The sequence below is a fragment of the Equus asinus genome, unplaced genomic scaffold, assembly GCF_041296235.1.
Source record: "Equus asinus isolate D_3611 breed Donkey unplaced genomic scaffold, EquAss-T2T_v2 contig_114, whole genome shotgun sequence".
In the NCBI taxonomy this organism is placed as follows: domain Eukaryota; kingdom Metazoa; phylum Chordata; class Mammalia; order Perissodactyla; family Equidae; genus Equus; species Equus asinus.
Window position 1 is genome coordinate 157197 of NW_027224755.1, and position 11494 is coordinate 168690.

General features: G+C 57.0%; 1 long non-coding RNA gene across 1 annotated transcript; it reads left to right on the plus strand.

Annotated features, from left to right (window-relative positions):
- The first annotated feature begins 2370 nt into the window (after window positions 1–2370).
- LOC139042950 (uncharacterized) lies at window positions 2371–8422 on the plus strand. Its single transcript, XR_011500045.1, has 4 exons — window positions 2371–2425; window positions 5709–6107; window positions 7396–7630; window positions 7918–8422. It is a non-coding gene; the product is annotated as an uncharacterized lncRNA (long non-coding RNA).
- Window positions 8423–11494: the final 3072 nt, after the last annotated feature.

The following is an 11494-nucleotide window of genomic DNA, read 5'->3' on the forward strand; positions in this document are numbered from 1 at the left end:
AGACCCGGTCAAAAAGCAACCCTGAAAAAGGTACCCTCTGAAACTGAGGAAGCAGGGCAACAGTGCCTAGCTCAGGTGACAATCTTTAAGCAAAAGAAACACACAAGGGCGTGGGGAGCTGGCGAAAAGGCAACACTGAGAAATCCAGCCTCTGAAACGGACGAAGATGGGCAACAGAGGCTAGCTCAGGTGGCAATCTTTAAGCAAAAGAAACACACAAGGGCGTGGAGACCTGGGGAAACAGCAACACGGAGAAATCCACCCTCTGAAACTGAGGAAGATGGGCAAGAGAGGCTACCTCAGGTGGCAATCCTTAAGCAAAAACAAAGCACAAAGGCGTGGAGCCCTGGGGAAAAAGCAACCCTGAAATATCTACCCTCTGAAACTGAGGAAGATGGGCAAGAGAGGCTGGCTTCAGGTGGCAATCTTTAAGCAAAAGAAACACACAAGGGCGTGGGGAGCTGGGGAAAAGGCAACACTGAGAAATCCACCCTCTGAAAAGGACGAAGATGGGCAACAGAGGCTAGCTCAGGTGGCAATCGTTAAGCAAAAGAAACACACAAGGGCGTGGAGGCCTGGGGAAAAAGCAACACGGAGAAATCCACCCTCTGAAACTGAGGAACATGGGCAAAAGAAGCTAGCTCAGGTTGCAACCTTTAAGCAGAAGAAAAACACAAGGGCGTGCAGACCTGGCAAAAAAGCAACAGTGAGAAATCTACCCTCTGAAACCGACGAAGATGGACAACAGAGGCTAGCTCAGGTGGCAATTTTTAAGGAAAAATAAAAGGAAGTGCGTGGAGACCTGGGGAAAAAGCAACACGGAGAAATCTACCCTCTAGAACTGAGAAAGAAGCGCAACAGAGGCTAGCTCAGGTGGCAATCTTTAAGCAAAAAGAATAAAATAAAAAAATACAATGGCGAGGAGACCCGGTCAAAAAGCAACCCTTAAAAAGGTACCCTCTGAAACTGAGGAAGCAGGGCAACAGTGCCTAGCTCAGGTGACAATCTTTAAGCAAAAGAAACACACAAGGGCGTGGGGAGCTGGGGAAAAGGCAACACTGAGAAATCCACCCTCTGAAACGGACGAAGATGGGCAACAGAGGCTACCTCAGGTGGCAATCGTTAAGCCAAAGAAACACACAAGGGTGTGGAGACCTGGGGAAAAAGCAACACGGAGAAATCCACCCTCTGAAACTGAGGAACATGGGCAAAAGAAGCTAGCTCAGGTTGCAGCCTTCAAGCAGAAAAAAAAAAGACGCAAGGGCGTGGAGAGCTGGCGAAAAAGCAACACTGAGAAATCTACCCTCTGAAACCGAAGAAGATGGGCAACAGAGGCTAGCTCAGGTGGCAATCTTTAAGCAAAAAAAAAAAAATAAAAAAATACAATGGCGAGGAGACCCGGTCAAAAAGCAACCCTGAAAAAGGTACCCTCTGAAACTGAGGAAGCAGCGCAACAGTGCCTAGCTCAGGTGACAATCTTTAAGCAAAAAAAAAAAACAAAAAACAAAAAACAAAAAACAAAACCCACAATGGAGTGGAGACCCGGGGGAAATCAACACTGAAAAATACAAAAAGAATGGAAGACCAATAGACAGAGCAGGCACTTTCACCTGGGGTGGAGGAGGTACGCATGGATGACCGATAAGCGCATGAAAAGATGTGAGCTGTTCCCTGGAAAAGCAAGTGAGAAAATTAGAGGGAGACATTGTGGGGACACATGGGTGAGACTGCCTTCTTCCAAATACCGGAACAGGATCAAACTGCTAGTCAGGTCGCGGAGAAGCCAAGTCAGTCACTCACGCCTCACTGGTGGTGAAGGGAAACGGTATGGCCTCTGTGAAAAAGGGCGTGGCGGGTTCCAAAACTGACACGCCGCGGAAACAACCACCGAAAGTGGCAACCTACATAAGCCTTTGGTGTATCTTGCCTCCTAAGAGCGTCTGTATGTAGCTGGAGCCTTGGGTCATTAAGGCTTCCACAGTGATCTGTGGTGGGTGGGTGGGGGGGGGGGGCCTTGGGCCTTGGGGGTCTCCGCTGGACCTCCAGGAAGTCAGCTTTTGTGGAGTCCCGTGAGTCCTTCCAGGGAGGGAGGCATCCAACCCGAGGGTGGTCTGGAGGGCACCACTCCCACCACTCCCGGGGGCTGGGGCGGGGGGCGGGGTGGGGGCTGCGGCCACGTTCCTGTTCATTCACACAGAATCCGGGGCATGAATGTTCTTAGCAGCTCTGTTCCACACAGCCCCACACTGGAAACCACACAGACGTCCTGCGAGTCCCATCCCTTGCTCATGTCGCCGGGGCTCCGGAGGAGGGCCACTCTGTAAAAGCGGCCGCCAGATGGCGCCCAACGACCGGCGCGGAGGGGTCAGCGGGAGGGAACCGGGTCACCAGCCAGCGAGAGTGCACAGCCTGAGCCCACCGCCGGGTCAGGTCTCTCTCTGTCTCTGTCTCTGTCTCTGTCTCTGTCTCTGTCTCTCTCTGTCTCTGTCTCTGTCTCTGTCTCTCTCTGTCTCTCTCTCTCTCTCTCTTTCTCTCTGGGCCCGCTTGGGGCGGGCGGGAGGTCACCACGTGAGGCCCCAGGGTGTCCACCTCGGAGCTCCCAGGCAGCACAGGGCAACCCTGGGCGCAGAAGGAGGTGTTGGAAAATCGGCGGGGAGGGGGGTGGGGTGGGTGGGCTTGCCAGGAAGGGGACAGACTCCCCACGTGACTTCTGGGCCGGGCCGGGCGCGGGGCTGCCGGCTGGCTGACGCGGACAGAGGTGGAAAAGTCCCCGGAGATGCCACGGGGCAGGCCGGGGCTGCCGGCCCCCGCTTCCCGGAGCGGCCCGAGCACTTCCCGGGCTCCCGGGAGGACTTAGAAAATCACGGCGGGGTGGGGGGTGGGGGTCGCTGTCAAACCGAAACCATGCACGTCATCAGAGAAGGACCGTGACGACGGAGGAATTGTCCGCAGTCTGTCAGGAATTGTGTGCAGCCTGTCACTTCCGGCCCAGAGGGTCTCTCTAAGGCAGACGGACAGACAGAGCCCACAAGTCGTAGAGGAAAGGACCGAGCCGCTTGGCCGCGGAAAAGTTTACAACACAAAACAGGTCTCCCTCCGCACGGGGCCACAGCAAAGCCCAAAGACGACACACGGGGGGGAGCATGGGTGCAGATGCACGTGTGGTGATAAGAATATGGATTTCAGCAGGGCTTCCCGTCCTCATCAACAAGCAGAAGCACCCAAATGGTGGGGGTTGGGGGGCAGAGACCTCACAGCCATTCCCTCCACAAATCGAGTTCCCCGGGACATCCTCACAGCGCCGTGCTGTGAGTGTGTGTGGGTGTTTAAAATGGAGTAAATGTGGACGTGGAACTGCTCCGTGAAACCAAAATAACAACAGTCGTAGATCTTCTTTGGTCATTTAGAAAATTCTTTTTTTTTTTTTTTTCCCCAGCGGTGCACGTATTTCCCTTCCAAAAAAGAAGAACGGGAAAGGAGATGTTAAAGGCAAGCAGAGAGAGGAAAACTGTTGCAAAACAAAAGCTGAGCTCCCGTCCGAGGGAGGCCTCCTCCATTGGAGGCCTAGGAAATCATTCTGACAAAATGGAGGATCTCTGTCTTTGGTGTCGATTCCCTCAGAGGTCAAGAGAAACCTTTTCCAATGTCTTTATCAGGAGGAGACTAGAAGTTAGAGAAAAGTATCCTTTCGGGAGTGAGAAAAACAAATTCTGATTTTGCATCAGCTTCCCTCCGATCTTGAAACTCATTGACTTGATTCCATTCTGTCGACGGAAATAATCCGGAACCAATCTATCCGTGAAAATCGGGGTGCGTTTATTCTGAGCTAAAATGTGAGGACTGTGGCCCGGGGCCTTTCTTCCCGAAGGAAGAGAGGGTGCCCGGGAAGTGGGGTGTACAGAGTGCTTCTAGACCCCCAGAGAGGACGTTTCACATAGGATCGAAAGGTCCCTTGGATGATAGTCGCGAGACTGCTCTGTCGGCACAGCGATCGACAGACACTGCTGGGTGGCAGGTCTGTTGTCTGGGCCTGGGTGGTCACAGGGGAGCCGGATGGTCAAAGGTGAGCGCAACCATCCGCTCCTAGCCTAAGGAAAGATGCCTCTCCTTAAGGAAAGGCCCGAGCACGGGGAAGCTGCTCCTTTCCCTTAAGGGCATTGGTTCTTGCCGTAGGAAATGTGTAAAGCGGATCTACGATGCGATGCGTGCTCGACGGCCACGTCAGGCCCTTTTCGAAAAACACTGTCAGGCCGAATTAGGCCGACACCCAATGGCTTCCTCATAGACTCCCATAGATCCTATCGCTCGCCATTTCTATCTGTCCACTCGTTCCAATTTTAGGCCACTTGACCACGAACAGGCCTTTTTCTCAGATTATTTTCCCCGTGAAACTTTGATCACCTTTTCACAGACAAAACGATCTTTACTTTTTAGGCCCTCTTGCCTGAAGGCAGCCATCTCACTTTCCTTGAACACAAAGATGTTTCCCATATTCACTTTTAGTGGCTTTTTGTTTTGTTTTGTTTTGTTTTGAGGACGATGAGCCCTGAGCTAACTGCTGCCAATCCTCCTCTTTTTGCCGAGGAAGGCTGGCCCTGAGCTCACCTCCGTGCCCATCTTCCTCTATTTCATATGTGGGACGCCTACCACCACGTGGCTCGCCCAGCGGTGCCACGTCCACCCCCGGGATCCGAACTGGCGAACCCCGGGCCGGCGAAGCGGAACAGGCACACTTAACCAGCGCGCCACCGGGCCGGCCTAGTGGCTTTCATCGCATTTGTTAAGTAGATTTTTTAACCCTCACGAACCTTAATTTTGGTGAAAACTAAGAAGCCAGCAATTAGGAACTGTCCTTCCCATGAGCATTCCGTCGCTTGGCCAATGTCTAAACACTTGGCCACTTTTAGAAACATGGGATTTCATAGGTTTATCTTTTCCTTCGCTTTATTTGATTTCATCTCACTTTAGTTTTTGGGTGAGGAAGATCGGCCCTCACAGAGCTAACGCCTGTTGCCAATCTTCCGTTTTTGTTTTTTTTTTCCCCCCTCCCGATTTTTCTCCCCCAATCCCCCCCATGACATAGTTGTCTATCTTAGTTGAGGGCCCTTCCAGTTGTGGCATGTGGGACGCCGCCTCCACACGGCCCGACGAGCGGTGCCGTGTCCGTGCCGTGCCCGGGATCTGAACCGGCAAAACCCTGGGCCGCCGAAGGGGAGCTTGTGAACTTAACCACTCGGCCACGGGGCCGCCCCTGTCCGTGGACTTTTTTATCACCTGATTTCACCTCGCAAAACTTCAAAGCTTCAAGTTATCAGAGAGGTTTGGGAAGTTGTTTTTATTAATTTAATTAATTTATTTTTCGAGGAAGACGAGCCCCGAGCTGACACCTGCTGCCAATTCTCCTCTTTTTGCCCCGGGAGAGTGATCCCGAGCTAACATCCGTGCCCATCCCCCTCCCCTTGATAGGCGGGACGCTGACCACAGCGTGGCTCGCCAAGCGGCGCCACGTCCGCACCCTGGATCCGAACCTGCGAACCCCTGGCTGACAAAACGGAACGTGCGAACTTAACCGCTGTGCCGCCGGGCTGGCCCTTCGGGAAGTTATTTTCAGGACACGGGCCATAAACTAGAATCACCGCTACAGGTTTATCGGAGCGACATCAGCGTTCGTGGTGGATTGAGTCGTCCCCTCTGTCTCTCCCCTCCAGGGCACAACCAAAGGGACGTCTATCGACCCACCCACCAAGGATTCCCCCCCCCCCCCGCACGGCACAGCAGGATGCCTGAGAGATCCACGCAGCCCTACAGCGGCAAGTCACATTCGCACAGTCAAAATTCAATGGCAGAGACAAAACGTTAAGGTCAGTGAGAGGGAAGAGAATAACCGGCCCAGGAGCAACGGTGTGAAGAACACGGAGAAGACGGGTCCTAGACGCCGGGGTCCCCGGAGCAGTGATTTGATCAGAGGCCCGCAAACGTCCACGATCTCCACACCACGTTTATGGCCGACTGCGTGCGTGGGTCCTTTGGAATCGACCAGGCTACCGTCCGGGCCACTTTGGGACATCGTGTCCAGCTGCCCCGAGCGGTGGAGCTGTCGTTCAAGTGTAAGATGGGGCCCGTCCGGGGAGAGAATGGGGACGGGGAAAGGGAGGCCGCGGGAAGTCACAGAGTCTGAGGTGTTCGGGGGAGACTGACTCTTCTGAAGTGGAGGTGGTAGAAGGAGAGCAGCAGGATTTTTGGATTTTTGTTCCCTCTGTTAGGTATCTGGGTCCGGAGGAGAGTGGGGCGGGGGGGGGGCGGGTGGTGGTGGTGGTGGTGGGTGTGAGGCTGAGGCGGGGCTGGTGTTTCCTTTCCGAGTCAGGTGGAAGAGCTCCTCCAGTGGAGGTTTTTAGACAAGGGGTCTGGTCTGGCAGGATGGGAGGTTGCGGGTTGAGCCACAGGGGAATCTGTCGTAGCTCAGACTCGGGCCTTTGAAGAAATAGACAGAGAGAGGAGTTTTGCTCTGTCTGTCACCGCAGCCGGCACCTCAGGAGCAACAACAGGAGGCTTCCCGAATGAGTGAAGGGGCAGGAGCCAGCGTGCCCCGTGCCTCTCTCAGCCCTGCGCCGGCAGGGAAGGAAGCAGGCAGGCAGGCCTCAGGGCTACTCCCGTCCTACTGCCCGGTGGTCCCTGTCCCGGCCCCGCCCCCACTCTCCCCCTGACCCTCACCGCTCCCCAGCCCTCTTCTCAGCCAGAGAGGCGATGGGGGGGGGGGCGGTGCGGTCCCAGAACAAGTTTCCTCTCATCCGCCATCATCTTGCCACCCTGACGACTTGGCCTGAGATCCGGCCTAGGCTGTACCCGTGTGTGGTTTTCCTGTGGACAAGGGGGCCGGTTCACCATTTCGGAAGAAACCCCTAGCCTTCCACTGCCGAGTCGCCAGCCTGGGAGGGGGGAGGGGGGAGGGGGGAGGGGAGGTCAGGCCCATTCATTCCGATGGGCCTGGCGTCAGGGCTTCATTCAAGTGCAGGAAGCTCTCTCCCATGGCCTCGGGCTTTTTCCCATTGAACGGCTTTCTTCAATTCCCCCACCCTTAGGCCGCAGTCCACCAAGGGCCGGGAGGCAGGGAGGGAAGATGTTGGGGCAGGGTGGCTGTCTGAGAAACTCGCCTCATCTGGGGCAGAAAGAGTGCCCCCCTCCTTTCTCTAACCCTACTAGACTGCTTGAGGATCACGGACGGTTTGGCTCATCGATGAGCCCTGCGTTATGGGCCCGGCAAGCAAACTCCTAACGGGCAACCCGCCGCTCTAGGCGTGTGTGGGTTTTTTGATCTTTCACCTTCAAGTTCGCACGACATCGGTCCGTGTCCCCCGCCCCGGCTTCCCATGGGAAATCCTCCGTCTCTTTCCACAGACTCACTGGCGACTTCACACAGTGCCTGCCTCCTCCTCCTTAGGAAGGAAGGAAGGAAGGAAGGAAGGGGCTGACCCCGTGGCCGAGCAGTTGAGTTTGCACGCTCCGCTTCAGCGGCCCGGGGCTTGGAAGGTTCGGATCCTGGGCTCGGACACGGCACCGCTCATCAAACCACGCTGAGGTGGCGTCCCACACGGCAGAACCAGAGGGACCCTCAAAGAGAATATAGAACTAGGTACTGGGGTGCTCTGGGGAGAAGAAGAAGAAGGAGGAGGAATAAAAAGAAAAGAAAAGATTGGCAATGAGCTCGGGTGCCAGTCTTTAAAAAAAAAAAAAAAAAGAGGAAGAAAGATGGACAAACAGGAACGAATCCCACTGACGGCACCTCCAAATGGTGGGGGGCAGGGGGGTGGGGGGGGTGGGGAGTGGCATCATCGGGCCAAGGGTGACTCTAAGCGTGATCCCGCGGTTGTGTTATTTGACATTTTATCGAATCGATTTATTATTTTATTTTTGAGGAAGATGAGCCCTGAGCGAACATCTGCCACCAATCCTCCTCTGTCGGCCGAGGAAGACTGGCCCTGAGCTGACATCCGTGCCCATCCCCCTCTACTTTCCAGGTGGGACGCCTGCCACAGCGTGGCTCGCCAAGCGGTGCCGGGTCCTGTGCCCGGGATCCGGACCGGCGAACCCGGGGCCGGCGGAGCAGAACGTGCGAACTTCACCGCCGCGCCACCGGGCCGGCCCCCGGAGTTGTTTTGAAAATCCAGTAAGGGGCTGGCCCCGTGGCCGAGTGGTTAAGTTCGCGCGCTCCGCTGCAGGCAGCCCAGTGTTTCATCGGTTCGTTCGGATCCCGGGCGCGGACACGGCACTGCTCATCAAACCACGCTGAGGCGGCGTCCCACATACCACCGCTAGAAGGACCCACCGCGAAGAACACACAACTACGTACCGGGGGGCTTTGGGGAGAAAAAGGAAAGACAAAAAATAAAATCTTCCAAACTCCAATAAAACTTTGAGTGAAGACGACGAGGAGGATGCGAAACGTATCTCACGCCTCCGAGCCGAGCCGTCCGTTTAGGTTTAGGAAGGGGGACGAGGACCCTTTGTAAGCGACATCCCTTTTTAAGCACCATTCTAAACCACAGAACAGAACTCCCTCTCCTCGACCCGGAGCGAGGAGGTTCCTGGGTGTGTCAGAGAGGGTCACGTCCTCTGCAGCACGAACGAACCGCCAGGGTTCGGCCACGGGAAAGAATTTCTTCCTCTCCAGGGGGACTAAAAGTCACCGACGGCAGCGGGCGTAGGTGCTATCCTTCCCGTCCAGGAAAGGCAGGGAGAACTTCAGCCGTGAAGAGAAGGAGGTCTTCCTCACTCCCCGTTTTGGGAGGGCCCCTTTGGCAGGGGAGTTTTGTCTCCTGATTTCAAGTCAGGAAGAAAAGGGAGAGAGAGAGAGAGAGAGAGAGAGTGTGTGTCCTTCTCGTGCCAGGTCGGTCTGAGGGGGACCTCCTCTGGTTTCCTCCCTTCCCAGGGAACGCCGTTCGCTCCTTCTTCTAGAAAAAGCTCCCAAAGCACCACCGCCCAGGATGGTCGACCTACGCCCATCGTCCCTCCTTTCCCAATCATTTCTACCGCGACAGAGGGACAGAGGCCCCTGCCCCATCCCCATCCCCACCCCCACCCCCATCGCCTGCCTCCTTGATGGCCAAAGGAGCTGCCTCTGAGAATGGAACGGGGCTTGGAAACCTTCTAGAGGGGTGACTCTCACCTGCCTGCCTGCTGGGAAAAGCACCACGCTGTCCATCGGACTGCTCTTTTGGGCAAACGTAGGCGTGCCACATAGCGATCGACAGCTATGGCGGGGGGGGGGGGGGGGGCGGGGTGGCGTGGTGGTGCCCAGGATCCACGACACGTGACGGCTGCGGAGCACGACAGCCCTAAGACCTTGAGGGAGACGGGGTGGCGCGTGAATCCTTTCGGAACGAGAACGACAGGAAACGCTGACGGGGACGTGTTCTCCTCTCGAGAACACACCAACGCCTCGCACGGTGTCTGACCCGGGGTGCCTCTGACTTTTGTCATCAGAGACGATCCTCTCGACCGCCCCTCACGCTTTGGGGAAAAGGGGAGAGGGACTCGGTAGCACGGGAAAAGCCATCCATCCGCCCTTCCTTTCCGTCTTCACGGCTCCTTCTCGTGGAAAACGAGGAAGCCGTCCGGAGGAACGGAACACTGACCCGGGCCAAAGCGTGGCCCAGCCTGAGCCTCCAAAACCTTCTGCTAAGTGAGAGGTGCCAGACATCCAAGGCGACCTACGTTGCGATTCCACACAGAGGAGAGAGCTAGAACGGTCCAACCCTAGAGGGCGACAGCAGATGGCGGCGGCGGCGGCGGCGGCAGTGGTGGTGGTGATCGTGGTGGGGCAGATCCGGGAGTGGGGCCGTTTTTTCTTTCGGGGGGAGGGGATGGAAACGGAAACCTTCTGGAAATAGATAGCCGTGACGGATGCGCCACCTTGGGGAGAGAGACTCCCGAAGGCCACTGGCTTGTGCCCCGTGGAAAGGATGGATTCGGTGGGATGGGAATTCTACCTCCGTGTAGAGCGTGTGGTAAACCACGAGGTAGGTGGGTGGGTGGCCTCCCTGCCTCGCCTCCACCTAGACGTCCACACACAGAGACCGACGAGGGAGGGAGGGAGGGAGGGAGGGAGGGAGGGAGAGAGACAAGACTGACAGAGGCCGAGGCCGAGGCCGAGGCAGTGAGCGAGTAAGTGATCGACCCTGGCCATAGGGATTCCTCAGAGGGCGTCTCTTGGCTCCCCAAACGAAGAATGTGTGTGGAGATCGAGAAAGATCACCGACCTAGGAGAACCAGCAAGACTTCCTCACCCGCCAGAGAGCCGCTGGGCCCCTGCCGTCCCTGCCACCGCCACCCCTACCCCTCGCCTTTGGCAGCGACGCCAACGAAAGGCAGGCAGACGAGTGGGAGAGTCGTGTGGTGGTGTCCCCCAAGGAAGGTGGGTCCATGCCGACGAGCGGTCGTCGGCGTGTGGAAAAGCCAGAGGCGGGCTGACTAGAAGGAGGGCGTCCTGGAGGAAGGGGCCAGGGTGTGAGGGAGAGAGGCCTGTTCCTCTTCCCCTGTCGGTCCCAAGTCAGGGGCCCAAAGGAGGAAAGCTGTCCGTTCCTTTCCGACTCGGACGGTTCGGGCGGAACCGACCGATCCCCGCGGCGGCGCAGTCGGGGCTTTCTGGACCAGAACCCCTCTCTCTGTCGCCTTTCGACCACACGCACGCTTTAGAGGCCAAGGGAAAATGGATCGGGTCTCTCTGTCTCTCTCCCTAGAAAACAAGGGGCCGGGGGCCGAGCCCGTGGACGAACGGTCAAGTAGCGCCCCCCACCCCGGCCCCCGGCTTCGACGGCCCAGGTTTTCACCGGTTCGGATCCTGGGCGCAGCCCCAGACCCAGCATCGCCCTTCAAGCCACGCCGAGGCGGCGTCCCACATAGCAGAAACGCGAAAGACCTACCACTGGAACCTACAACTATGGACGGGACGGGACGGGACGGGGCGGGGCGGGGGGGGGGGGGGGGGGGGGGGGGTGGGGGGGGCGGCTTTGGGGAGCAGGAAGAAAGAAAAAATAAAAGAAACACAAGGACGGTCATCGCGATAGTTCTTTCCACTTCCATCCATATGTTAACAGGACCCAAGTTTCCCGACCTCCATTTGGATGTATGTTAACTAAATGGAGAAGCTATTCAAAGGACTCCTCTAAAGAAGTCCACGTTCTTCTTTCTAAATGATAATGAAAATCATTGTCACCACCGCTCTTCCGACCCTCCATGTCCAGACGGCCTCCCGCCCCTCCCCTATCCCCAACTCCCGCCCCGCCCCGCGCCGACCCCCGACCCCGGCATTCTCCACGCCCACCTTTCCCTCTCCACTCCTACCCCCCCCCGTCCCCCGCCGCCCGGGACACCGCACCCCGCGCCCCCCCCCCCCAATCCAGGCCGGGCCACCTGGTCGACCTCCTCGAACACTATATAAGAGGATGCCGGGCAGCAGGTGGCGCCCGACAAGCGGCCTCCTCACCGGCCGGACGGA